The sequence below is a fragment of the Phasianus colchicus genome, chromosome 6 (genome assembly GCF_987193195.1).
Source record: "Phasianus colchicus chromosome 6, bPhaCol1.hap1.1, whole genome shotgun sequence".
NCBI lineage: Eukaryota > Metazoa > Chordata > Aves > Galliformes > Phasianidae > Phasianus > Phasianus colchicus.
The window spans coordinates 22737298-22760314 of record NC_143441.1 but is presented as its reverse complement, the minus strand read 5'-3'; the positions used below and the strand labels follow the sequence as shown (position 1 = coordinate 22760314).

General features: G+C 43.2%; 1 protein-coding gene and 2 long non-coding RNA genes across 7 annotated transcripts in view; all 3 read right to left on the bottom strand.

Moving 5' to 3' along the window:
* The window catches only part of HYCC1 (hyccin PI4KA lipid kinase complex subunit 1), a 36903-nt gene extending 32736 nt beyond the window's left edge, over window positions 1-4167 (bottom strand). For 2 of the 3 annotated variants that reach the window (XM_031590092.2, XM_031590095.2), the window contains exons 1-2: window positions 3988-4130; window positions 3595-3689 (exon numbers count right to left, since the gene is read on the bottom strand). The gene's annotated coding sequence lies outside the window, so the exon portion shown is untranslated. Of the gene's footprint in view, window positions 1-3594; window positions 3690-3987 lie in introns of all 3 variants that reach the window. The other variant, XM_090142678.1, reaches the window with a different exon arrangement.
* A 500-nt stretch (window positions 4168-4667) lies between these two features.
* LOC116227032 (uncharacterized) lies at window positions 4668-9813 on the bottom strand. 3 transcript variants are annotated; one of them, XR_016467475.1, is made up of 5 exons: window positions 8400-9813; window positions 7826-7912; window positions 6555-6684; window positions 5664-5854; window positions 4668-5271 (listed from the first exon to the last, which is right to left on the bottom strand). It is a non-coding gene; the product is annotated as an uncharacterized LOC116227032 (long non-coding RNA). The 3 variants fall into 3 exon arrangements; XR_016467474.1 differs by having other exon boundaries at window positions 7826-9813; XR_004166470.2 differs by having other exon boundaries at window positions 5664-5708; window positions 7826-9813.
* Window positions 9814-10179: 366 nt separating this feature from the next.
* LOC116227038 (uncharacterized) overlaps window positions 10180-23017 on the bottom strand; it is a 40821-nt gene continuing 27983 nt past the window's right edge. Inside the window, exon 5 of the long non-coding RNA XR_016467751.1 lies at window positions 10180-12501. This is a non-coding gene — a long non-coding RNA (uncharacterized LOC116227038). The remainder of the gene's footprint in view (window positions 12502-23017) is intronic.

The window sequence follows — 23017 nt, the reverse complement described above, 5'->3', positions numbered from 1 at the left end:
TGTATCTTCTGCAACGCTGATCATTTAAAATAGGGTAAAAAATGTTTTTGTGCATCACCTCATTCTTCATGGCATTCTCCACAGACAAGAGTGATGATTACTGAGCACGTATCTGCATTCCACACGCCTTATTGATTCCAATTCTAATAAATAACACTCCTGGTAACAACTGTTCATTGAGCACACATTACATTTGTGAACCATTTAGGAATTACACTGAGGCCTTATAAACAGAGTCCTTCATCACACTGCACCAAGTGCAGCACCATTCTCCTGTTTCTTCCACTGCAATGAGATCGGGCTGCATTCAGACTATTTCAGCACTCACCCAGGCTGTCAGTCACGTTACTCTCACTCACAGCTCTCCAGTTGTTACCAAAGCATGCAAGTTCACGTGGGGATGCAGCTAAAGAAGTCGCTGCTACAAGTCGTCTTACCAGCCTAAGCCAACACGCTATTTTTGTTTGGCTGCTCTTAAGCCTAGGCCTAATTAGGAAAAGGGCTTCACAAAAGTTTTGCCAGATGTACGAGCAAACACTACATACCCCACATTCTCTTATTTGCTCAAGTTCAGAGCTAGTATTGTTGGGGGCTCTGTCAGATGCTTTTTTTATCTAAACCAGAAGTGTTTGAGTATACAAGCCAGCAAAGTTCCAACACTAATTTTGGTGGAACCCTAACGATGTACAGCAAGAACTGAAGCAGAAACAAAACCCTCAACCTCAGAGAAAACTTTTTCTTGAATTTCACCAATGTTTTCAAATAATGTCGCATATTTTAAGTGTCAGTTACCTCTAAAGATAAACATGAGAGCATTCAGAAACACTTCATCTTAAAAGCACGTGAGCCCACTTAACGTAACCTGTATGTTATAAAGACAGGGTAGATTTTGGTCTGCGCAGGAGCTAAGAACACATTTTAATAACGCACAGAGGTTCAGCACCCTAGAAGCTTCCAATGTGGCCCTGCAGCCCTGACATGCAATAAAATCATTTTTCCATACCTGAGTACTCACTTTCCCTTCAACCACACTGACCTGACACAGATTTCTCCACCCTGTCGCTACTCTGTTATTACCTTCCAAGATTATCTCACAAAGCATTTCAAATACAGTAACCCAATTTAAGTTCCTAATTAATTTATGCTGATAAAACTGTGCTTTAATTCTAACACGTTCTCTGCTCTCAGATGTGCATTTAGCACCCCAACGTTTCATTGCTGGTGACTGAGGCCAGTGAATGTCCAAAAGGTCTTTTTTTCTTTTTTTGGGGGGAAAAAAATTATATGGATTTAAAGAAAAAAGCATGCCTGCAGTTCTACTTAGGGTTTGGATGCTGGGGGGCTTTTAGATACTCCCATAATGAAACAGAACAGCATTAGCAAATCAAAAGCTATAACCTTGTCATGCAAACTATGAGATTACAGTATACTATTAAGAACTCCATATATGTCCTATCATAGCCAAACCAATACAAGGAGAAGTACTGCATTCAAAATGCAAGCTTTAAGCACATCCTGGTTTCATAAAACCACACAAGAAGTCTTGGAGGTTACATACAAGCCACTCTCACGATCAAGCTATTACACGTAAGAAGACCAATACACATTTGCATGGCCTTCAGTTTGTTTTTTTGTGTGTATGTTTGGTTTTAGTCTTTTAAGCATAGGAGTTTTGGACTCGATATCTCTTAACCTCAAAGAAGACAGCATACACACAATAAAGGTCACATCATCAGGCTTCCTATTCCCTGTACAGTGGGACAGGATCTCCTGCTTAAACTTCATGACTATTACTTCTGGAAGACTGACTACTTGATACCTGTACTATTGTACATATCATAGGTGGAGATTACACGTGTGTTAACAAAGCTACCTGCACGAACCCCACAGCAGACTGAAGTATAAGCTTTGTACTCAATCTCACATTTGCTAAATGGGAGGCATGCCAGTTCATGCTGAGAGGGCATTTGCCTAAATGAAGGCTTGGGAATGAAACCTGGTGATCCAGCTAACGGATTTAAAGTCTAAGCTGTCCCTGATAGAGGCTTTGTGCATTTGCAGAGCACGCAGGTGATCTCTGTAAGCATTTAAGACTTGCTGCATTTTAATATTATCCACATTTAAGCTTCATTCAACTTCCATTTGGAAGCCTCAAATTTACAGAGCACTCCAATGGCTATTAGCATCAAACGAAAGCTTGGGAACTGTGACTCTCCTCTTACAAATCATGCAGACCCTGCAGACTGTGCATCTTCTACAAACTGAAGCAAACAACAGTGTCAAGTTGGGTCACAAAATGTGTATTTATCTTCTCATTAAATTAGTCAACATCTGAAAACTACTAGCAACAAAGTAAATTCCCAGGAGGGAGGTCGTTTTCATTTTGCACACGTTAGTCATAGCTTAGAGAAAACCTAATACTTACCTTAAGGTAAGCATTAATGAAAAAGTGTTTATTGACATGAACATAAGGGGAAAGTTCAAGATATTTGTGGGTTTTTTTGGTTTTTTTTCATTCAAAATAGCACATTGGCATATACTAAGAAACAGACCAACTCTGTGGCTTACTATCAGGCCTGATACAGCCAGAACATCTGCGTCAGTAGGAAGGCTCACAGCTCAGTGCCAGCCCCATTGTGTTGAGTAAAATACACATGACACATAGCACTTACAGGGCCTAGCCTGGCAATATGTTACGCACACGCTTGTTTGCAATACAAGTCTTTACAAATTAGGATTCAAGTGACTTAACTATCCGGCCATGTCTGTGAACATGTCTACCATGGACTCACCCGAGTGAAAGAGGACCCTCCCATTCATAAGTCAGAAGTTTGGCACGATTGTTCTCATGAAAGCCTTCTTCTCTGTGAGAAGTATGCTGAATAAATACCTCAAGACAGCTCAACGCTGTCACGAAGTAAAATTAATAGATCACTCAAAGCAATACTGCAGTTCCTCAAAAGTGGCACCCTTCTGCTCATCAAAAAGATCATCACAGAAGAGAAGCTGAGCTTTGCATCTCAAAAGTAGTATTTTCACGTCGTCACCTTAGTCAGAAAATACATCCTAGAACAAAGCCAGATGGATTCAACTCAGAAGCACATTACTATTACCTGAAGTACCTTACTGATAAAAAGTAAAAACGGTTGTTTGTTAACTTGACCGTGTTTGGCTTTTCGCACAGAAAATTACTTGTTGGAAGATGACTACAATAAAAGCAGGGCACCACCAGAGAGAAAGACATTCTGTGAGAAGCACAAGCTTCTGACAAGATGCTCTGTAGCATCTAAACGCATTGCTGGAGGCAACCACTGCAGACAAGTCTTTCAGAAGCAATGAAAGCCCGGCACTGGCGTTGCCCCATACTTCGCCATGTAAAACCGTCCAGCGGCGTCTCGTCGCTTTAGAAGAAACCCCAATCGCCGCCTTTCGGGATAGCGGGGACCAGACGCCCCGGGCACCGCCCGCGCCCTCCCCGCAGCCGCCAGCACTCGCGGCGCCGGACGAGCGGCCGCGACTCAGCGTGCGCCAAGTTCAGCGGCGAAGTCCGCAAGAGCGCGGCCGTCCCGCAGGCAGCCGGCGCTTCCTACTTACCGACCGCAACCGCAGGCTCTCGGCGAGGAGGACCGTCGCGCCGCCTCTCACATCCCCGGCCGGGCACGCCGAAGTCGACGCCGCGACAGAGGTGCCTTAGCAGTAACACAGAAGAGGCGCGTGAGAAGCGACGCGCCGGCAGCGCGCGGATCCGCTCTCCCCGAGCAGCGGCGCAGCCCGCAGCCGTGCCCCGCGCGGGGCAGCCCCTTTGTCTCCCCGCCCGCCGCCTCCTCGCGGCGCAGGGAGGAGAGCCCGCCCGGTGCCCGCGGCCGGCCCAGCGGAGCCCCCCCGCCCCGCCCCGCCCGGCCGCTAACGAAAAACGAAAAGGAGAAGGAAGAGGAGAAGGCGCGCGGGACCGCCGGGCTCCCCTCAGCCTCAGCCGCCGTTAGTTACCCAACGGCCGCCGCCGTCCCACGCGGCGCCTGGGGCTGCCGGCGCCCCGCGCGGCGTTCAAAAGTTGGCCCGGCGGCAGCGGGCGGCTACTCGCACTCACCCCGCCCGCCCCGCGGCGCCTCCGCCGCCGCTCACGGACTCCCTCGCCCGCGGGGAGCGACGGCGCTGAGGGCGGGTGCCGGCGGGCGGGCGCCGCCCGAGCGGCCGCTGCCTGGCGGCGACGGCAGCCAATGGGCGGGCGGAGCGCGGTGACGCCAGCCAACGGGGAGGCAGAGCGGAGCGGACGGGCGCCCGCGCCCTCCTCTCTCCCAATGGGCGGCGCCGCCCCGCGAGGAGGGCGGGGCGGGACGGGCGGCCCGCGGGGCTGCGAGGGCGCCCGGGGGGGCGGGCGGCGCCGCGGCCTCTCGAAAGCGCGGGGCGGCGGGAGGCCGAGCGCGCGTTTTCTGCGCCGCTGAGCCGGAGCGACTCAGGCGGCGGGCAGCCGCCCACCCCACCGAGGAAGCGGCGTTCGGGAGAAGAATGCCACCGAGACGCCGGAACCCCAAGCCGCGGGTCCGGCTGCGCACAGTGCCGGCACCGGCCGCGGAGCCGCGGGCAGCCCCGGGGGAGCACGTCGTGCCGAGCGCCGCTCCGCTGCCGCCGGGCGTGTCCCTGTGCGCGGGGCTCCGCGCTCTCGGGGCTGTGGCGTCCTCGCGCCTCGCCACCCCGCGGCCTTTCTCGGCTACGAACGCTTATCCCTTTTCTCCATTTTCGGCCGCTTTTTACTGTTTTAAGCCTCGGACCGCTCCGAAGAATTAACTTAAAATAAAGCTGAATGCAGTATAATTCTCTACTTTTTGTTTCAATTATAGCACAGTTATATATTTATTTATTTAGCATGTTACAGAGTTTCTTTGCAGGCACACGCTTTGAGGATTAAGTTCCAATAATCCTCAGAAGCACATGCTTGTGATAAGCTCCAGAATTAATAAAGATTAAATTAGTCAGTAATCTAATTGCAGTGTGGTGAGACTGCAGCAGCTGGTCAGTGTCAAACGCTGCACACTGACAGCCCACACAGCACGCGGTGACAGAGGGTACCCTCTGTGTGTTTTCTGTATCATTTTAATGCATTGACAATGAAATATATCAGTTATTTTCAAGGCTCTTCTATAACACAAAGACAAAAGACTGCTTTCAGAACATAAATGCCTTTCTGAACTCCTTTGTCTTTGTATTACTCCTACTGTTCTCATGGTGTAAATTCATTCCGGCATCAGTTTCTACAACAGTGGATAGAAAGGGCTGAAAAGAAAGATGGAAAGGTGTGAGGGAGCTTTGTCACTGTACTACAGCATGATGAAGAGACAATTAAATGACAATCTCAGGAATATAATAGATATCATTCTATTCCTGAGGAATATAATATAAGTATGCCGGCTTTTTTTTTTTTAACCTTAGAACATCTGAATCTTTTCCCTTCTGTTTATCATCAAATAACAGTGCTTTTCCACACCTTTCTACCAACAACAGTGCAGGTGTCATCAGCTCCCATCGGAACACTTTCCTTCTATTCTTAAGACCCTCATGGTTTCTGTGACCAAACAATTACCTGAACAGCTAAACCAGTTCACCTCAACATGAAGATAACCAAGTGAAAAAAAGCCTGTTTTAAAAACAGGATTCTGTTTCCAGACCTGGTTTCATGCTCAGTCCTGCAGATCTGGGAGCGGCACGCGATGCTGCAATGCAAAAGGAGCTTAAAACCCAGTTTGTTAGCCTGTATCCTCAGAGCTGGCACGCATACAGCATCAGGAAGGAGAATGAGTACTGCTGGGAGCACCCAGTGCCGATGAGGTCTGTGACACAGCTGACACACCAAGTGACCCTGTTAGTTGCAGGAGATGCAGTGAGATCATGCTGTCATTAGTTATTAATGATACTGATGCGTTACAGCTCTAACAGTTAGTAAAAGTAATGAATCACGCACAAAAGGCAAACAATTCACATACAGCATGAGATACACTGACAGTTCTGCAACTTCAAGTCATGTTATCTAAATAAAACGGTTCAGCTGGTATTCATTCAGCAGATTTTAATACTTCCACTTAATTACTGTAGTGCTTCAGGCATTCTTATGACATAAGCCTTAAATACTTTAAATGCTCCAAACTGCAGTACATCTTCCCTTCAGTAACTGTTGATAATTCTGTGCACAGACACACATGCCATTTTACCCCCTTTTAGCCTTATGCTTGTGGCAGTTTTGCTTTTCCCCCCCCATTAAAAATCTATTTCAAATTGTCCTCTAATGGGAGGGCTACAAAGCATCCAAACTTTTGTTCCACTTCCCCAGCTGTCAGGGCAGCTCAGTGTTGTTTCAGAGATTTTTTCCAGGAAGCAGTTTCCTTTAGATTTCATAAAATATTCTCACTGCTCAGGAAAATAGTTTGGAACCTAAAGGTTCAGCCCATCTTTGCTATTTTTGGTACATGCTTTTCATTGTAAGTTCTTATATTTAGATTGGAAGCTATAATGGAGTAGTATGCCTCTTCAAAAATAGAAATCCTTGATAAGTGAATACTTACCAACTGTAATCTCCATCATATGACCGTGTTTTTAAAGCACAATTCAGTGTTTAAAGAAAACAGCACATCTGGACATTGGGGGAAAAACAGCAGATATTTCCGGTCATCTGAGCTGATACCAAATCCATAGCTGTAAGACACTGAGAAGGGCACTGCTTAGGGACAGAGACAGAACTGCAGGAGCAGCCTTCTGTCCTAGCTTTGCTGTGGCTGCTCTCTGTTAGCACCTTTGCAGAGCAGTCCAATTTCAGTCGAGGTGGAACAATGCTCACTTCAGAATGAAGAGCATCTTAATCTTGATTAGAAAATCATTTAATATTGTCAATGACATCCAGAACTTGCTCTGCAATGGAGTCTCTAATTGGGACCATGAGCAAGCACCAAGTCATCCTTCAAATCAATACAGCTACAAGAGCTTGGTAACAAACACATAGCACTCTGGAGGCTCCTGGTAGGATGTTCTCCTTGAAAACAGTTCCAGTAACCACTACATGTTAAAAGCCTGCAAAAAAATTATATATATGTTTTATATATATAAGTAATATTGCAGGCCTAGGAAGAAAAAACAGATATTCTGAAATCCCCTTTCAGAAGGAAACAAAAAACCAACAACACTTTCTATAGAACACAAATTCTGCAATTTTTATTTTGGGAAACAACTGACTGACAGATTATTTTGACAGTGTCAGATGTTCAGCTTTGACTTACAAGTTTTCTTCTTAATATTCTAGCTTTAACCACAAATAAAATATTTTGATAGCTTTTTCCTGAAAACATAAATGAAACTTCTCTGCTCCAACAAGAAGTTAAGTTTCATCAAATCCATGTTTTGACAGAAAGTTCTGTGACAGAAAGCTCTACACCAGATCTTCCAGGAAAGTGAAAAATCATTAACATCTGTTTGATTCAAACATTGAAGATCCCAGTCTCCAACTTTTCATATTATCACAAAACCTTTCAAAGAAAAATGCTCAAGAAAGAAGGCCCCTATAAACATTACACTGATCAACTGGCTGAATACAGTCATTCTCAATGCTCTCAGCCATACAGTCTGGTCTTCAGGTGGTTCTGTGGTGGGCCAGGAGATGGACTCAATGATCCTTATGGACCCCTTTCAACTTTTAGGATGTTCTGATTCTATGATTTTAGTACCTCAGATTAAGAAAGTGATACATTGGCACAGAACTTCAAAAATTCTTTTACGTTATTAAGTATGCTAAGTTTCACTTACTCAAAATAATAAACAATTCTATCTTATGATTTTCACTGACCTGAAGTCCTGCAGCCAACCTGGAGTTCTCCAGAGGTTTCCTTTTTAGCTTTCCTAGAATCAGTTTACGCTACTACACCTCTATTTGCTGATATTGCAGAGAAATATTTTTACATGAACATTATTCAGAGAGTTTCCAAAGAGTTTAAAGTGGTAAATGAAATGTAAAGTTAAGCTTAATCTGCTTTTGAAGGCCAGTTCTCTAAACACATTCCATATCACTGTTGTGCAAATAAGAATAACGTTTATAACACTATGAAATAATACACAATGCCCCCTCATTTTGGTAAGCTTTAAGAAGCTACTACAAGGATTCAGTAACAGAAAGATTGCCACTGCAGCAAGGCAAAGCTCAACAAAAATACAGGAACCGAACTCTAGTGAACATAAGTAATGAATGAGCTATTCTTACTGCAGAGGAGTGAGGAAGTCCATTACTTCCTCCTCACACTTTTCTGAGAACATATCGCATCAGGCTTGCCACAAGCACCAGGCAGTGGCTGAAATCATGTAAGTAGGTTTGTAACTACTAAGATCACTACTAAGATTAATTGCCTGAGGGGACTGGCACAGACCTTGCTCCAGGGCCCGTGCAGACTGGATTTGTAGAAACCAGCTCTCAAAATAAAGAAGAGGAAGAGAAAAAAAACCAAACAAACACATGGAGTTGCTCTCAGAGAACATACATGCAACTGCACAGCATTGCAACAGAGCCAGAAGGGGCTGTATTTAGAGGGAAAGCTGAAAGGAAAGCAGCAGACGCCCATCCACACACATACCCCACCTATGAGCAGGGCTGAAGGAAAGGCTACCAGACACCAGGCTTTTATGCAACAACCCTGCACTGCTATTAGCAGCTCAATTAAAGTATCACAGCTATTCTAATTATCACAGCTGAGCTAGATTTCCCCTTCTTGACTACAACTGTTTGTGGTGCTTGCGTGGGGCTTCTCCTCACTGCGTAAATAAGGAGCAGGGAGGGCTGGTAGAGGTGTTGTGAAAGGAAATAGAGAAGGAAAGAGGAGAGGAAAAAAATATGCAAGGCAATTTGAGGATTCATGTGCTTTTGTGGTTGTCCAGATATTTGTTAACTGTTACTTTTGCAGAAAATTCCCCTCCCAAACCATGCATGCCTGAGCTCGTTGACAGTACAGCAGACGTGCACATGCATTGCCTTGCTGCCTGCCTATAGGAAGATGAACAGCTGGGTTCCTGAGGGCTGTCAGCTGTATGCTCTTCTCGGAAGATGCTGACAGTCAGATGTGAGTCAGAAGCCCCATGCTGCTCTCAGGGAGTGAGCCCAGCCATGTTCCACCACCTGCCTGCCCCTGGGACCATGCTGGAACAGGGCTGCTCTGATGGTGCTCGGTGTATGTGAGGGCCAAGCTCGCTGCTACCTCCTCAGCATACCGATGAGAAGGGTGGTGTGGTACCCTGAGAGTGGGTAGTATTTATTATAGAGCAGATAGGGTAACATATCACAGGGCTAAACTGCAGCAAGGGAGGCAGAAGGTAGCTGTGGAGAAGTCCTGCCCCCGCTCTGCAGACACACTGCAGCTGGAGCAGACTGTGGGAAGAAAATATGGAATTACCATCAGCTTTCAAGAACAGTTCAGCTGCATTTGATCCTGCTTTAAGGTAGGTGCAGAGAGCTGAACGATAGCTCTTTGTGATCTTTTGGACTGTTATCAGCAGCACTTATCCTCTCCTCTCAAAGTAACAGGTTACAGACTGAATATTTTAAGGCTTAAGTGAAACTTCAAGTGCTAAATTACAGTGTTATGGAATGCTTTTAGACTGGGATCACTGTTAATGGGAATGTATGCATTCTTAAATAGGAGTATACATGTAACAAAGAAGTCATATACTTGAAGAAAAATGCAAACTAGTCATGAAGTAATGACTTCTGTTATGTTTTTTGACTTCTGCTTTTTGAGTTAATACCTACATCATCGCAGTCCTTACAATGTTACTGTGTTTGCTTAGGCTTTTTTTTGTTGTTGTTGTTTTGTTTTGGTTTTTTTTTTACTATTTTCTTATTAATTCTAGTAACAAAATATCTAAAGTTTCACGAGGACAAGGACCTGCTTTTTTTTTGCCAGCTCCATACTACTTTGACAGTGCTCAAACTTAAACAAGTTTCTGCATTCCTCTCTCTCCATTTATCTTTATAGATGCTCATGGGGCTTTTCTGCTATTTTAAGAGATGGTTTCACTTACGCAAACAGTTAGACCAGGTTTCTGTTCTTCCTTGGACAAGAGCATCAGCTGTTTATTTTGACTAAATACTTCATTTTCCTCCCAGCAGAGAGCCTTCCTACTTAGTCAAGGAGAAAATTTCCACTACTTCTTTTTTTTTTTTTTTTTTTAAGAACGTGAACAATAAAAAGATCTTTCCAATGAGGTGTTCTTTCTTCTTAGTGTGGGAGGTCACAAATTTGGTCTAATCATTCGACCATTTTCCCCAGAACTAATAATGCTGATCACAGAGGAGAAGAAGCAGACTCTTCAGTTAATCAGGCCATTAATGCCCTGCTTTCTTGCTATGTACTTCCTCAAAGCCTGACATTTTAAAGAAGAAAAACTTATTATTCATAGGGCTATAATCTAGAGAAAAGGGAACATTCAAATTATGGGCTTGGTATTTGATATAGCTGCACCCTGTTGATTTTTAGAAAGTTGTATTTCAGACCAGCAGCCTTTTCGATTCACATGGCTCAGCTCGTGTCCTATTTTATCTGAAGGCATCTCACCATAATATCACTCTGTCACAAAGAACATGACTGTAGCACTGAATTTAAAAAGGGACCATACACATTAGACATGTATCATATGCAATCAAACTGTTGGGGCTTCCAAGGGGGGAAAAGGTGCCCTTTTTCTATGCCAAGACATCCTGATCATAGATGCTATTGCCAGAGAAAATCAGTCCAGCATTTGACAATAGCTAAATACATTTTCAATACATTTTTCTAATTCCTTTCTCAATGTGTGTGTTTCAGTCTTGCAGCTCTTGTGCATGTCACTGCCAGTGACTGACCTGCCTCTTGCCTTTTCTGGAGACTTGCTCTCTGTTAGACAGACTAAAATTATAGCCAGTTACACTGTAGGGTTGTAGATTGACTCACTGCTAAATAACCACGGTAAAATTCATCACTCACTCAGAACGCTGTGAATCTTAGAATGGATAGGATGCCCAACAGGTCAGGGGCTGGCAGGTGCAGAGATTCATTGGTATAGAAATGAAGGAGGAGAATTTTGGTTTTCCTTTGGAGAAATTACTTCTAAGGCGGATGTAGGGGAAAAAAAAGAAATACATATATGTAAGAGTAAGAGTGTGATGGCTTTGAGTAGGGGATGCCAAATGAAGGAAGCCATATAGCTGCTGGGAAAAACAAACAAACAAAAAACAAAACAAAAAACAAACAAACAAAAAAACCCAAGCAGTTGATAATCTGCACATTGTGTGTGCATGTATGCACATATACATCTGTATTTGTGACCAAGTGTATAACACCACTGCCACAAACAGCCCTGTGACCTGACTGATGACTCTGTTTTGATATTCATCACGCTTTTGAAAGCATTATAAAAGTTAAATACTCTCTAAATGTGAACTATAGTCTCAATAGAAACAAAGTCTACTGAAGCATAGCTCTTCTCCTCCCCTGGCACAGGACATCTCATCATGAGCATCTCCAGCAATATTTTCCATTGTCATGATGACATCTACTGGAGGCATGAGGCTGAACACAGATTTGTCTGTCCAGGAGGTGTAGAAATATGCAGAAAACAACATGAGAATGTCATTGTTCTGGCTATCTTGAATTGTATCTCAAGAAAAACATGATTTAAAAAAAAACAATTAGAGGAAATTATTCAAACCTTGTTTGCAATTTGTAAATAAAAATGACCCAGCCAGATATTTTAAATGCTTAGATGAAAAGGAAATAAACTCATTAAATACCACTTGAAAGATAAAAGCAAGCACTAATTGTAGAAGGATACGTCACCGTGGCACTCTGAAGCATAGGCTTGTTAAAACAGATGAGATATTAGCAATTTGTTATGCAGTATAAATTGACAGTATAAATTGAAAAGAAAATCTAGGCAATTCCTGTACATATGTGTACCAGCACAATATGAAGTGTTTAATTTTCTCCACAATAAAACAACTGCATGTTTACATTAAAGAAAATGGTATCCTTGCTACACTTTCACTTCATATTTGCAAATGCAAATATATAGTTATAATGCTTGAAAATAAGAATTAAGAGTGAAAATGTTTTCTAAAGTCCCACATACAACTCCTTTGGTTGGGAGTGAGTTTCTGCAATTTGTTCAAATGGAACTGGAGTAGCCAAGATTGCAAGATGCCTTCTCAAAACAAAGTGTTGAATGGGAGGATATTCGCTTTCCTTTAAAGCCATTCATTGGTGCTAGACCACAGCCTCACTTTGGCACCTTGTCCCAGCACCTACAAGGGGCAGGGCACATGCTGTGTCCATGTATTGTCCTCTTCTTCACGCTGCTCCACCCTTGTTCATGGAGAAGAACAGAGGATGACCTTGCAGGGCAAACGTGTACTGACCTGTGATATGTGCAGGTTCAGTCTGTGCCTGAGATGGAGAGGAAGCATTTGGCTGTTGCTGCTGAGTATGTTTCTGGAAGGATTTCCTGGGAAAGAAGTGAACATGTTGGGCTAGATTATGCCAGGAAACCAAACAATATAAGCTTTCAGCTCAACATTACACAAACCCAGACTAACCAGAAAATCCCCAAAAGAGGCTTTAATTTAATAAAATAAGGTTGTTAGTCTCCAGAGTCTCCCTTTCCTTCTAGCTTAAAAATAGAAACAATAACAAAGTAGTGCAGATGAGTAGGTGTTCTGAAACTTACAAATTCTTTAGAAAATCCACAATACACAAAGTCAGGAAATTTTTCCATAAGAAGGAAATTCACTGAAATAATAAAGAGAGATGAGGGCAGAAGAAAATGAAGGAATCTTTGCAAGTGGCATCTGTGATGAAAAGAATGATAGTGCTGGGGCAGCCTGGAGTGGGCATTGCTGGGGATTCAGAGGGTGAAGCCCCGTGACTCAAGCTCAGCAATGGGCAAAGGTACTGTCAGGGACCCAAAGTGCAAAATAAGGCTTTGGGTCCTGGCAGTAAAGAAGCAGTGCCTATGGCTGGAAGGCCAGAGAGGAGGAGTAGTGTGTGTTACATGTGCTGAGGTGTTGTACAGTCTGCGAACTGGCAAGCCTGACATGCCCTCTGCCAAACTTCTTGAGCATGCCTGTCCTGGATTTCAAGCTGCCTAGAAATCAGAAAAGCACAGGCAAAGTAATTTGGCAGCAGATGGCCGCTGCTAAAAGAAGCCATCTACGATGGTGTCAGGGTTGGCACGCCAGAAACGTGCTGTCAGCACTTGGCAGCTTGGAGTGTACTGAAAGGTAGGAGCCACACAGCTGAAAGAGAGCACCACTCCCACAGTAATGATGTACCTCTGTCAAAAAATAATGCTTCAAAAGGATCTTACAAAATACTTCTTCAAACAACTTAACTCCAGCAACAATTAAATTAAATCACAATTTTAGGAAACGTGAATTCCTTTACAGGACATCTCCCAGCTCACTGGAATACAAGAACTACCAGTGCATACAACTATTAAACATCTCCCTGCATAAAACACTACCCTTGGGAGGATTAAATGTGTCATAATGGTGGAGTCAGAGAAAGGTAAAGTCACTGATATGGAGCAGGAAGAAGAGTAGAAAGGAAAGAAAAAACTCCAAATTCATTTTGAAAGAAAAAGTGGCTTCTTAACATACCTGAAGAATGCCTCTCCCCAGTCTCAGTAGGTTTCTTCCAACACTCAAAGCCACTAGCTGTCTTTTTCTTTTTGTGTGTGTGTGCTGAAATATGATTCTTCTGCTTTCAGCCAGGGCCCTGTCTCCACTTTCCAGACTATTAATTATGACTTCCCTAGTCTTTCACACATAACTATTTCTGTTTTCCCCAATGTCAATGGCAGTGCTAATGAATGGCCAATTTAAATGTTAACTTTTACTTGCATATGAAAGCCTTCAGATAAACCGTATCTCTAAAACACTGAAAATGTCCGTACATACAGTAGTTAGGCTTGCCATTCTGGGAGCACTGGATTTATTTTAATTCCTTTCCAACCTCCCTCCTGCCTCTGTCAGTTTGTCCCCACAGGGAACCCTCGATAAGCGATCTTCCTCTTCCGCCTCTTCGCAAAGATTTTATAAGTGTTTTGACTCCTTTTGATCATCAAGGTCTCAGACTGAAGGTTGTTTCTCTTTGGAGACTGCATGTAAGGTCCCTGAGCCTGTTGCCTTTGTCCATTATCTCTCACTGTGAGCCTGACTGACCCTGTGTGGGAACCAACTGTGTGTTCATTGTCTGCCCTTCCCACAGCCCCAGGCTAAGCTAGAGACATACAGAATTCAGCCTGCAAGAAACTCATTTTCTCTCCATGACTCAGACATTTACCTTTCATCAAACTGTTGCATCCCAGCGCTAAGAGTTTTATTATATCTCTTCATTTTCATCAGTTACCCACTGTGAGCATCCCAAACCAGTCATCGCTCACGCTGCTCAGGTCGCAGATCAGTCTAAATGCTGAGGTGGCTGTGGAAAGATCACCAGCAGCCCCCAATCACTTATCTTCTGCTCTGCTCATGTCAGCCTCAGTCCACCTTAGTAATCTGTAAGTACTCCATCATATAACTTACAGGAAGATTAAGACTGAATATTCTTATGCTATCAGAATTTCTTACTTATACAAATGCCAGTACAACCTTATCTACAGCAGACAAAACCCATCAGAAGTAATTCCTTGTGCCAAAACTCAGACAACTTGCCCCACTGTCCTTCAGGCACAGCAGCTGGTACAGATGCTGTTTGCCCTCCTTCAAGACCTATGGGAATGGAGATTTCCATTTACAGTTTCCTTTCTTAGCAGAACATACAAAAATAAGCCCTTGCGATCTTCACTGTCTGTTCTTAAGCTAGACCTTCTGCAGGGCTGGCTCTCCACTTCACGTGGATCCCTGTAACTCAAGATCTATGTCAATGAGACCAATGATTTTAGAAACTTTGCAAGACCAAGCCTCAGGAAATCCATCCTGCAGGATTAAGGCTAGTTAGAGCAGTCCCCTTGAACACCACAACCATGACTCTTGCTGGCCATGCAGGGCCTGAGCCTCCCTGTTACGTTTCACAGTTCCCTTATTGTGAGACATCATATTTCTCAGGCCTTTAGTTCCAAAGCCTCACTTCATCTTTTACAGTTTCATTTCCATGATGTAGTAGGCTCACTGCTTCACATTGTAGAGAGCTGATACCATCACTTGCATGGCACTGCAGTACCACAGCCACTTGGCAGCATGAGCCAGGGCTGCACAGGACAGGGAAAATCCACCCAGCTTAAGAAAACTTCAGGAGAATGTCAGAAGGATTGAAACCAATTGTTCCTCTGAAATTTCACCCCGAGATGGACTTGCTGTTCTACTGAGTGGTTACATCTCTGCTGATATCAGTGGACTTGCAGCTGTTCACAACATGAATTTGGCCTTGGATCTAACAATCATATAGTCTGTGGGCAGGAGTGGTGTGGCAAGAAGTATTTCAGATAAAGGTGGGTTGGAAACTCTCACAGCTCCCCTGCTGCCTGCTGGAAACCAGGGACTGTCCCATTATATCTATGCAGCTGTGTGTCTGCTAGTGGGGAGATACCCATGTATTGCTGTGACTGACAAGGTAAGACAATGAAGTGCATCTGACCTTCAGGTATTCGTAAGTTCTTTATTAATTTGGATTATTTTTTAAAGTGCAATAACACACGCCGTTGGAAGCAGCAGTACTGTTCCCAGCATCCTTGCAACAGTGCTCACTTAACATTATCCAAGCTTATGTCCAGATAGATCAGCGCATCTCATGCGTCCTGCAGCCCATTTTCTGTCACCTCCTCTGCCACCTCTTCAGACAGCATCGATTTTGCTGTCTGTGTGCCAAGGTCTAACTCTGATACAGCCTTGCTGCACAGCCTTGGCTCACACTTCTGAGAGGATCGCAATGTTGTGGCCAAAAGCTGAGAAACTCCAGGCAAAGTAAGGGAAGGTAAAATTACTGAGGTGTTGCAGAGGTGGGATGGTTGAATGGAGATAGTTAAAAGCTCCAAGAGGGGACGAGAGGAAAAAAAGGCATAAAATATTAAAGATTAGAACAGGGAGTTACGGCTGTCACTGAAAGGCACAGTAAAAGACAACAACTCCATGATCTCTGCAATCTGCACAGGAAGCAGCAGAAGCCAGCTCAGCCCTCCTGCCTGGTGTTGCACAGACTCTTCAGTGCCTTTTGAGGGATGTAAGCACATGAACTCTGGTAATTTGTTAGATCCTGGCTACTGTGTGTGTGTATTAGCCAATAAAGTGTTTGCTTTATTTTTTTAAACTGTGTTTGTCTTGACAGCAACACACTCTTCAGATACGCTTAAATGTGTTGAAACCCAAAAGGGCCAGTTACAGTCAACTGCAGAGCAGCTTCCTTTAATCATCATTAATCAGTGTTTTGTTTTTTTTCAAAACCAGCTTCTCGCTAGCCATAAAGTAAATATTTAGCCAAATGAAAATGACAAACATATCAGTGTCATTCCAAGATGACTCCCCAAAGCTTGTTGCTCCCATTAGCTCTCAAAGCACCAAGGCTTCCTTCCCCTCTGGCAGTCAATCCGAGGCTCTGTGAGATCCTCCATTCCACACCTGAAACAGGCAAGCTCTGGCATATACTTACCTCTTCTCAAACCGTTCTCTCCTTGCATTATCTCACAGGGTGGGAGAAATAGAAACTAGCACCAGGGGGCTGAGAAATACAGCCAGCATTAAGCCTATGTATGAATGGAAATTTGTGAAATAGCATTTCATAATACAGACACAGAACAAAACAATTCATAGGGGTTTGTGAGTGTTGCTGTCTTACCCACCAAAATCCACAGTAAGCTCTCCATCCACTTTGAAGTTCCCACTAAAATCAACCCTCAGACAGTATATCTTACGTTCAGACATTCAAATATGAAGTGTTAATAAGGCATAAAAGTTTTACGAGTTTTAAGTGATCACAGGCTCATGCTTCTTTTCTTAACATAATCCAGAGCAAACTATCATTGAAATGGCATTTTAATCTTCATGTAATGTTATTCTAACTTTTAACAACAAGTCAACACTAATTCTTATTGTCATTAAAGAAATAAATTGCTTACAAGGCCATTGGGCAATTATGCAAGTAACATAATAGTGTTTATAATTGGATATTTTAGCTGAATGTACATGACTTTGTTCCAAAGGAGGTGCCTCAACTGCACGTCTCTTGAGGGTGACTCATACATTGTTTCCTTGAAGGCATCCCATTCCAGGCAGCCTTTGGATTGGAAAAATGTGATTTGTTTAAAAATGTATATATAGAATTATAATCACATGGACTGCTGGGGTGCAGAGGCTGCAAGTTCCCTTAACTGATGGCAGAACACATCACCATGAAGGCAGTTCTGCTATTTCCATGTGTGCTGCCACAAAAAAAAAAAAAAAAAAAAAAAACCCAAAACATTAAAATTGTCATCTTACAAAGGATTTTCTCCACAGATGGCCAAGCCTGTATTTTTTGTTTGGTTGGCTTGTTTTGTTGTTGAACAAGAAGTGAATTACTGGCTTATTCTCAGTTACATTATCTAGCAAAATGGCAAAATGCTTTCTAAATTTTAGTGTTCCTGATTCTTTTTAACTTTGTCTATGCCAGACATTAAAATATATATTTCTAAAGGCTGTTCTTCATTTATCAGAGACCAGTTCATTTTTGCAATATAGCTATGAGTAAAACACTATGTTATGGCAGAAGAAGAGCCAGGACAAGCCTCGGCACTGACGCTCACAAGAGGCACAAACTTCAAGCAGGAGATGAGCTTATCATCACATTAGCTGGGACACCTTACTGAAAGCATTAGGGAGATCAAACAATGTTTGTTTCCTTGCACTCTCAGGAGCAGTGGGACAACTTAGACTTGCTGAAATTAGCATTTTGTCTTAGAACTGGTATATTTTTAAGTGTTACTGGTCTCCTTTGGAGAATTCTCTTGCTGGCTGCCAACGTTCTATTCTGCGCAGGGACTCCTTGTTCCCCCTTTGTGAGCCCTTCTGAACTGTGCCAAAGTGCAGTCTGAATTTATCTGAATTATTTCCTTGGGTTTGAAGTATTTCCAGGGTGCCCCTTCCTGAACAGTTTATTAGAGGTCCTTCTGCTTTCTTGGCTTGGAGAGCTGTTTTACTGTTTTGGATGAAGGCTTTCTCGGTGCTGTTTTCTTAAGTCCAAGTGCCCCTTTCACACGGCTTTATTTCCTTTTTCTTGACAATATTTTCCCTGTTTTTCCCCCATCACAATTAAGACTTGTGCCTTCAGTGTTAATGGAGGGCAGGCTTACAGCTCTATGAACTTGTATGGCTTACAATGCCCCCTGCTATTCCAGATTTTCTCTTCTGGTAGATGTCAGTTGAATTAAAGTGTTCAAGGCAGGGATAAAAGAGCCTAAAATTGGTTTATTCTTTATTTGCTGGTTCATGATGTGAGTTTGCTTCCTTTTTGCATTAAAGATTAAGGTCCCCCTGGAACACTCTGGACCACAAAATAATTAACAAGTGAAGCCTCATCTGATGATTTTTTTTCTCCATGTAACAGCTGTGTTTACTGTTTAATTTTTGTTGCATGATAACCTAGGCAAGGACACTTATCTAGCAATGCACTCCCTTGCTGAATTTTATGCTGTTTGTTTGCACTGTTGCAACACAACTCATCTAGCAATGAGGTTTGGGACAAGATGGGTTAATAACCAAAATGCAGCTTTGCCCTGGCAGCCCAGGTTGGAATGCCTTTTCTCAGTTTGTCATCCTTCCTTTGTCAGCACTTCCATTCTAACTCATTGTGGAATAATTTATTGTGAGTGCCAGCCAAAGGAGGTGATTATGACAAATATTTGTAAATATTCAGATAACTATCTCAATTTTGGAATGGATAAAACAAACAGTAGAAGAAGAAAAGCAGAGGACTCCAGATCCCTGATCCCTGGCTGGCTGGCCTGGCTGCCCGCTTCCCGTGGGTGAGATGAAGTTAATTCTGCTGCAGGACGCATTGCAAAAAGTAATTTATTTAGTCATTAACATCTCTCCTACACCGAATACATCTCTTGTATTTTGTTAATGTTTGGAACTAATTTCAGGCCTTCAATTTAGCTTTTCCACTCTGAAGAATGATAAATATTTAGACTGCCTACAATTCTTGCCCCTTTCCCAGGGAAAAAAATCATAGAATTATAGAATAATATTTGTACATGTATTTGAGCCAGTTCAGTAGCTATTCTACTGCAGGCTGTAATAGTGTATCAGTAGGGCAGCAGAACACAGCAGGGCTGTGTCTGTAGCAGCAGAATTTTGGAGTTGGCATTGCTGTCTGCTGGTAGCACTGCCCCTGCTCTCTGGAGCTGACCCGTAGGGCTGGCCTGTGGAGTCTGCTCGTTCTGCTGGCTGCTGGATCCCACATGTGCCCTGGTCTTCCTGGCCTGAGATAGGAGCAATCAGCTCCAGTGTGGGAGATTTTGCAAGGTCATAATAACCACAGATTAAAAAAAAAAGAAATCCAGAGTGGAACCAAGTATGAAAAAACAAGAATCTTTTTTGATTTAATTGCTTGAAGTTAGCGGGCATCAACTTGAAGAAGTCTGGAGCTGAGTTTTATTGGGTTTTAAATACCACAGCCTCATAGTGACAACTTCCTATAGGGTTGCACCTGTTTCTCTCCAGCACCTACTGCCCTTCCATGTGTTCTAGCAACTGGAGCCCCCAGATGCCATCTTCTCCTCCTTAGAACTGGTCTTCTGGTAGAAACCCAGAAGATAAGAAGGAATGCCTCAGTATCTTCTGTTGGGGATGGGCCTGTGCCTGAGTGCAAGGAAACAAACATTGTTTGATCTCCCTAATGCTTTCAGTAAGGTGTCCCAGCTAATGTGGTGATAAGCTCATCTTGAAGTTTGTGCCTCTTTGAGCGTCAGTGCCGAGGCTTGTCCTGGCTCTTCTTCTGCCATAACACAGTTAAGATTTTTACTTGTAGCTATACTGCAAAAATGAACTGGTCTGGGATAAATGAAGAACAGCCTTTAGAAATATATATTTTAATGTCCAGCATGGACAAAGTCAAAAAGAATCAGGAACATTAAAATTTAGAAAGCATTTTGCTAGATAATGTAACTGAGATCCACACACAGTCCTTTGCAAAGAGGCAAACCTGCTGATAATCCCTATTTTAATACCAATGACAGCCAAGCATCTATTTCAATCTTTGATGTCATACTCTCAGTCATCCAGCTGTGTCTGAAGTGAGTGCTTGTCATCGATCTTTTTGTTCTCTGCTGTGACATGCTGGTTCGTATTTCTCTAATCCACAGAATTTGAACTGATCACAAACTCAAGAGGAGAACTGACTTTAAAAGCACTGTCTGTTAAATATGTAATCAGAGCCTCATCTGGGCAATCTTTCTTTCCTGCCAAATGTGCCTGCTCTGCTTCAGTCCAAATATGCTGAACTAAGCCTGTTGCCATTCCCTAGAGCCATGATTTTCTGTTTGACCTCAGTGCTTCATCAGACCTGTCAGCGCTATGCACAGCAGCACCAAACACATCCATCAGTCATTCCCACCAGCATAAGCAGAGGGCACTCAGCCTGCCACAAAAGCCAACCCAGGGCATTTAAATCTCTCACTACAGGGCTGCCAAGAATAGAATTGTGAAACTGCTAAGCATTGCTATAGCATCAAATCTTTTGGAGAGGATCACTCTGCTTTCGAAGGAAAGTGGCCTGGCACAGGAAGGACTTCTCTCCCTGCATCCTGGTCTCAGTAGGATGAGAGCTCTCCTATGAGCCTCTATTTCAAGGCAAAATCTGCACTGCACCAGAGACACTGTCCAGCACAACGCCCCCCTGCCCTCTTGCTTTTCCCTAAGGACCCACAGCTCTCCTAATCTCCTAATCTTCCTCCTCTTCCCAAATATGCACTTTGCCCACAAGGGGCAGAAGCTCTGCAGATAGATAACAGGGAAGCAGCAATAGTGTTGTCTCATCTGAATACAGGAGTGGCATGAGAAGGGTGAGCAGAGCCAGGCTCGAGAGATCAAGACACAAATCTAGAATGACAGGTCTACCAATAGCATGGCAGTAGTTCCCATAATGAGTCCATATCATGGTGATGTAAGGGGATGTCACAAGCATTTAGATTCAGAACTTTTATTCCAGCTTTGCTTTGTGAATTGCAAAAGACAAGGGACAACAGTTACCATTTACTGACGTATGTAAGAAGTTATTAACACCAGTGTGACAAAAGGAGAATTAATCTGACCCCAGTGCCAAGGTGACAGAACAGCACCCTGCAGCAAATACCCTGAGATTTGGTCTCAGCCTAGCAAAGAGCTGGACATGATTGGTACACGGCATCCTTCTGAGACCATACTGCAGAGGCAGGTCTGGCTAATCTTCTAAATTACATGACACACTACTACAGCTTCCTGATGGAAACATTTCTCCCATGCTATAGATTAGAGATTATTGGATTAAGCATGCAGTGTTCACTAAAACATTTTAGGGCCCAGCTGTGCTGCACTAACCTGGTTAGCAGCATTAGTTTATCACTCAAAATATAATTGGATACACTTTAAAAGCCACAACAAATATGATACTGTTTATGCTAGGCCAATTGTTTCTCTATCAAACTCATAAGTAAAATGTAATTTAGAAAAAAAAATTATAGTCCTTTTCCATTTTTAATTTTAACCTCTGTTTGGAAATCAGAGGTTAAAACATCATTCAGTTGTTAATGTTTATAAAGTCCTTTGAGAATAATAACATGTTTAGATGAGACACAACATTTGTATGAAACTCCCAATTTATGTTACAGACTGCCCATTTCATTTAAATGATTTGAATGTAATTTCTCAGATTTTAAGAGGAGCCAACTTCTACCAACACTCATTTCAAAACTTGGAGTAAGAGATTTTGTCCCTGAGATTACACCAGTTTCTGTTGTCCATTTTTTTTTTTTCTCACCTTGAACATGTTCCTCCTTAGTGACTTTGTTTATTTCCATACAGCTCCACTCACAGCTCACCACCCTTTTGGAGCAGCCAGCCCTCACCATTCCCATACAAGCACCTCATCTGTGAAATATGAAATTAGCCAGGCACAGTCCCAGTGTTTCCAGTTCGTCACCAAGGCAGGTGTACTAAGATTGGAGATAATACCCTATTACCAGAGCATGAAAAGTACAGATTTCTCATTTTTACATTACTAAGATACAGAAAGCCAAGTGTGTCAGCACAATTATTTTAATGAAATAAAGGATAAAGGCATTGCTACCCCCTACTAACCCACACAGGCCTGAGCCTCACTGTCACCTTGTCAGAGGGGGACCAAGCCCAGGGGCTTTCAGGCAAGGGCTGGCATAGCCTCCACATGGGCTGCAACCATTCACTCATTGCTCACACACGTGCAATACTATTCCCTTGGACAACTAAGCTTCAGGTCCCCTGTGGAGAGGAAATGAGCTCAAATCACTGAAGACAAACCCAGACCTGGGCTCATGGGCAAGACGAGGTATTTCTCACCTCAAGGTCCTGCTTCTGCCACCCCACACGCAGAATCATACACTGGTCTATTTTGGAAGGGGCCTTCAAGATCACCTAGTGCAAACCCCCTGCAGGGTCCTGGTAGGTCAGGCTGCCCATGATCCCATGCTGATATAGGCCGGTTTGCTTAGCAATAGGGATTGGCATATTAATTTAAAGATTAATATATTTGTTGAGCAAAAAGAATCAATGAGTGCTAATTCTGAAACTTCCAATTTCAGCTTTGCTTGGTGTGTGAACAGCCTTGTTTTCTCTTAATTCTGCTTCATAAGAAGCACTGGAGTCTTAATAGGCTACTTATCCTTGCACTTCACCAGGTGCAAGGATGTTTTCCTCAGATTTTCACATATTGTTCACATATATTGTTTTGGAAGTTACTCATTATGGCCTAACAAGCAATGGAAATTGGCCAAACGGGAAAAACAGCTAAAGGGCAGGCAAAAACGTCAGTGATGA